This window comes from Macrobrachium nipponense, chromosome 43 (genome assembly GCF_015104395.2).
Source record: "Macrobrachium nipponense isolate FS-2020 chromosome 43, ASM1510439v2, whole genome shotgun sequence".
Classification (NCBI taxonomy): Eukaryota; Metazoa; Arthropoda; class Malacostraca; order Decapoda; family Palaemonidae; genus Macrobrachium; species Macrobrachium nipponense.
Window position 1 is genome coordinate 31,722,868 of NC_061104.1, and position 6,000 is coordinate 31,728,867.

Below are 6,000 nucleotides of genomic sequence, written 5' to 3' on the forward strand. Positions count from 1 at the left end.
TGTTGATAAAATTCACCATTGGTATAAATTTACAATCACAAATGCACAACCTAGTGAGTGAAATAATGTGACTTACAGGTAGAGGTAATTCATGCTGGGTTACTTCGTTACTAAGATACTCTAAAATAGAATCTATCGGGACTTTTAGTAAAAAAAGATAATTTTGTTTAATTTATCAACTAAATCTAGAGAATTATGTATATAAGAATCTGAAATAGTTCCAAGTAACGGGGACAAAAGCTTAGTGATATATTTCGAAAGTTTATATGAAATTGAGCCAACAGTATTAATGACATGCGACATAGAATTATTTTCTTTGTGCGTTTTGACTAATCCGTACAAGTGAGGTAGCGAAGGAAATTTTACTGACAATTTGCCTAGCAGTTCTTTTTTTATCTTTAAGGATTTTTTCACTGTGCCATTAAAGTTTTTTATGACTTGATCAAGGGGATTTTTTGTTAGGTTTTTGTATGTCACATCATCTTACATTGTTAAAATCTTTAAAGGTCAACCTCGTTTTTTCCTATAATAACACACTAAAAGGAATGTTAATAAAAAATGGCTCTATGGAAAGCAACAACATAATATGTAAAATTCCTTGTATGGACTGCCCTTCCTTTTATGTCAGGCAGTCTAGCAAGGGCTTAGAAGTAAGACTCAAGCAGCATAAATATTCTGTCAAAACTGGACAAACATCCAATGCAGTATTCATTCATTTAAGTGAAAACAACCACCAGATATATTGGATTGGCACTTCAGTAACTGCAAGATCAAAAGATGTCTTATCACGAAATTTTTTAGAATCTGCCATTATACAACTTACTTCCCATTGTAATTTTAATATCTAGTTGAGGCCTGTTTCATTTAGACCCTTGTATTTGTAACATGTTTAAGAATTTCCCCAAAGATACAATCACAGACTTAAATACAAATTAGTTGCCTTAGAGATATTTTCTTTGTATATGTATGTTTAATAAGTTTTGTGAATAAGTTTATCTTGCAAAAAAAAAAAAAAGTTTTTGTTTACCAAAGGTTTGAATATGGTCGTTTACCGCCCTGTACAATCCTTTAATTGTCTTGTCCCTGTGTCAGAGCAGTTGGACTTAATCTTTAGGTAAACCTCTTAAATTGTACCCATGTTTCCTTTGGGAAGGTTGCTAATCCTCCATGTGTGTTGGATTCTAGGTACTTATTTCCTTTGTAACCCCTTTCTGTCACTTACATGACTTTTCCTTGTTCACGCAGTTTCTCATATACATCAGTATGCTCATAAAAAGGACATTTGAGTCGAAAGATCTCGCAACGCTCCAGTGTTTCAATTTCCTTCGTGGCTTCCACCTATATATATATATATATATATATATATATATATATATATATATATATATATATATATATATATATATATATATATATATATAATAATACACACTTCTGAACTTCCTTCGTTATGCATTAACAAAAGTAATCATAAATGTCTTGAGTTGAACGTCGTTTAGCGCTAACATAGTGCACTTTCACTGGAGGTAAGTCTATCAAAGGCAGAATTTTCCTTCGCGATTCCTAACAGTTACACGACGAAGCCCTCCTCCGTTTAGACCCTACCTTTCGGAGGAAGATCCGAACTGATTATAAAATTTGATCGCTTTTTAATGCACTTCACGCGACCGGCGTGTGTCCAACTATGAATTTCCTATCCGTTACGCCCCATCGGTGCGCACAAATTTGCTCTTGCCTTCTCAAATTCATTATGGTCATTATTCGTATTACTATTATTACCATAAATTTGCTCTCAGATTTATCATGTAAAAAAGGTTGGATGTGAGACTGCCGTAAACATAAAAGAAATTATTGTTAGTTATAGACAGTATTGTGAATTGAGTACAATGTAGTGTTCAAACATGATGTACACACACACACACAACACACACACACACACACACACACACACACACACACATATATATATATATATATATATATATATATATATATATATATATATATATATACATATATATATATATATAATATATATATATATATATATATATATATATATATATATATATATATTATATATACAAAGCCTCCATGACCCTGAAAAGATAACATTGTGCCATAACATCCGGTAGAACCGTGGTTCTTAAACTTTTTATTACCACGCCCCCTCTAAGAGTTGGTCCTTCCCTCCACAACCCCCCCGCCTTTCATATATAAGTAAAAGTCCAATCCAGATTGAAAGTAAGAGAGAGAGAGAGAGAGAGAGGTAGATGAGCTCAAAATATGGTAAGACCAAAAAGTCCAGCTATAATTATGAAGTAGTAGACTATAGGAAAGTAACGTTAAAAGGCGATTCTTTTGCATTTTTTCATAAACTTCTGAAGATTAGGTCACCACTCTTCTGAGGCGCGCCCCTTCCCTGGAAATTGCTGACGCCCCCCCCCCCCCCTTATGGGGCGCGCGCCCCCCAGTTTAAGAATCACTGCGTTAGAAGATTGAAATTTATAGCACCCTCTCCTTCATATTATTGTGCATTTTGATTTAGGAATCTGCTTAGTTCATCTCAGCTAACTAGTTGCAGTTGTTTTTAGTTATTACTGTTATTGTTAGATTTACTTGACCCTGCGCCAAATTGGGTTCTCTTTCTCATGGTCAGTCCACAAAGGTATCAAGGCTTCCAGCTGTGTTAATAACCTCTGTTGGGAGCCGGCATCATGTCTAGTGGGCGTGGCCTGTGGCTTACTCAAGATGAAGGTGATTAAGGGTACTTCTTGTTCTTTTGGCTTTTGGACCACGTTCTGGCCCATTGACTTTTATACCAGGCTGCTACATTTTGTCGCTGGTTCCGCAGTACATACGCTTGCTTTTCTGGTTTTCGAGCTGTGCTAGGGCTCATTTCTGCTTGCAGGATCCATAAGTTCCACTTGCTTTTTCTTTTCTTGTTCTCATTGTGACTCAATGCGCATTGCATTTCGCATTTCGGGCAATTTATATTAACGAACGCTGTTTAAAAGGTGAGGGAGTTTACCCTACGTCCTAAGCCCTCTGTCTTCGAGACTAGACTGATGTAAGTACATAAACTCATGGATGAGTTGACTGATGCTTTGGATTTACCTCCTAATTCTGATTTTCCTTCTCTTTTCTTGTGCTAGAAAACAGCTGCGTGCTGATCGTCCCGATGGACTCTGCACCTACGAATATATTAGATATCCATCGGTGATGTTTTTTGTATTTTGGTGTCAATAGTTTTTTGTCTTCATATAGCCGAATTTAGTCTGTAATTTTGTTTGTATGTTGTGATAGCTCCTTAGTTAGTAAGAGAGAGAGAGAGAGAGAGAGAGAGATTCCCAATTAGATTTATTCGATCTTAGAAATATGAATTCACGAGCATGTTCCCCGTTCAGACTACTTACGAAGTCCTCCTAATTTTATGTCCGATAAATTACAGTGTGCGCGTAATTAATACTCCATGGAACCTATTTACGTCGTATATAATTAAAAGAAGTACCATATACATTAATCATGATTCATAGTAAGATATGAGTATGTATGGTGGTATAAGGAATCGTGTTTGTGTGTGGGCTGTATGTAGGCATGTGCGGCGAATTATATATGTTGCTCATGCGTTGTGCGTGGATAGATACTGGTGCTTTGATATGTGAGCAATAAGGTATAAGGTACAGATGTGCGCGCTTCATGGTATGAATGTACCTATATGTATACGTATGCACGTAAGAATTCAGGTATGTATAGTATGCTTACGCACGTAAATATAATTGTGCATTCGCGGTTGTAGGAATTCTCATGAAAAAAAAATCCTCTATTTAATTTGCGATTCTTTTTATTGTCTCTTATTTTTTCATCAGTTAATTTCGGTTTGATTTTCTCATCGTTCACAGAATATTTTAATTGAGACCAGTTCCCCATAACAGAAACTGAAACTCAGGAGAGAAACATGGGCCAGGGGCAGATCTACCTGCTCTTTCTGCGTCCAACGTTTTATCATGATTTCATTATAAATTAATGTTAAAGTTATGAAGAAGATGAAATTACCTTCCTTTCTTTATTTTTATCTGACCTGAGCAACATAATGACACTAGATTCACCGTCCCATCGGCCTTTCCGTTAATAAAGTGAGGTGTGTGTGTGTGTATGTATATATATATATATATATATATATATATATATATATAATATATATATATATATATATATATCTTATATATATATATATATATATATATATATATATATATATATATATATATATATATATAGCCTATATACATAGTATATATATGTGTGTGTGTGCTGCCGATGGCAGTAAACTGATATGATCAGTGAACTAAGTTAAGCAACTTTGGGTTTGGACTATGGTTGAATGGGTGACCCACAATAAAGACCAGACACCATCGTTAAGAATAGTGGATAGGGCGTGGTACCAGCAAAGATCTAAAGATGTTTAGAGCTTGGTGCTAACAACACCATCCGAAAGGAACCTGCCAATAAAGGGGAGGATAACATCTTTAAGCCCCATATTCCCCTCTCTCTCTCTCCTCTCTCTCTCTCTCTCTCTCTCTCTCATATATATATATATATATATATATATATATATATATATATATATATATATATATATATATATATATATATATAGTGTGTGTGTGTATGTCGTCACAATCATGTTTGCGCATGCTTTTTCTTTTGATCATCAATTGCTGTGAGTACCAAATACATTATTTTGGAAGATCTTTTGGAATAATGCCATGTCATCTTTCTTTTTCTTACAATCTTTCTTGCATGGGACAGGTCTTGTAGAAGTTGATCTCTTTCATTGCAGACGCATTTTCTAACGTTAGCATCTAGAAGAACTTTCTGATTCATGAATATTAACAGTAGTACTCTTGGTAAAGAATTTTCCGTTTCATGTTTTAGGAAGAACTTCTGTGAGTCCTCAACGTCCGTCCAGCCTCCCTCCCGCAGAGCAAATCGATTTGCAGAGTCAGTCTGGAATCATTATCATTAGCAATTAGAACCATAAACATCATTAAGAGGAACCCCCATACGCACAACCTTTCCACCCCAATTTAGTAGAAACACGTATGAGCTCTACGGGTGGGGTTCTGGGGGAGGGAGGGGTGTGATGGAGGAGGGTCTGTACAAGTGTTTCATTGAGATCCCCTGACTTTACAAGAGCTTGTTTTGGCTCTTAGCGTATCCGGCAAAAAAAAAAAAAAAAAAAAAAAAAAAGGCGTAGGCTGGAGTGAAAGTAGATCTCCCGAGCGATACATTAATTAACCTGACCCACTGTTTAACGATGCACACGAACCATATATAAGGCATTAGCTCCAGTACGAGCTGATAACGCGAATAAACTCGGAGATTTGGTTGCTCTGCAGAGACGCCTATTGGTACAAATTACAGACTGACCCGGTGTTTATCACAACCGCTGGACGCTTACATGAGAGGGGGGGAAGCTCCCCTGTGGGGCTAGGTACATCTTCGAGTCAATGCTGTTGGATTTGATAAGCTCGGAGAACAGGAGTCTAATTATCCTGCTATACATGTCCGTGCGTCTGTTCTATGGGCATTGCCCTGGGGGTGAGGCTACAACGAATTTACCGATGTGTTTGGCTTGGCAATTAAGAGACGAAGGAGTGCCACTAATTCTTCTGAAGCCTGTTATTATAATGGCGAGGTAACTATTTCAAGGAATATTTCATTTAATATTTTTATTATCAGCCGTCTGGCGGGGTTGGGCGGAAAGGCTTTCGATGGCGCTCGGCTTCGTCTGTTGAATAAAACGACGCCGGCGAATCGTTTCTCTTCTCATCTATGTTTAGAGAGGCGCAGTTTTGGTTATGCTGTCCTTTCAGTTTCTTCGAGAAGTTGTCTTTCACATTTTGTGGAATTTCTTTCCGGTTTTTTATTTTTGTTTATTTTTATTTTTTTCAGGGGGCAGTAACTTTCTTGTTCCATTTCAGGTGGGCTACATTT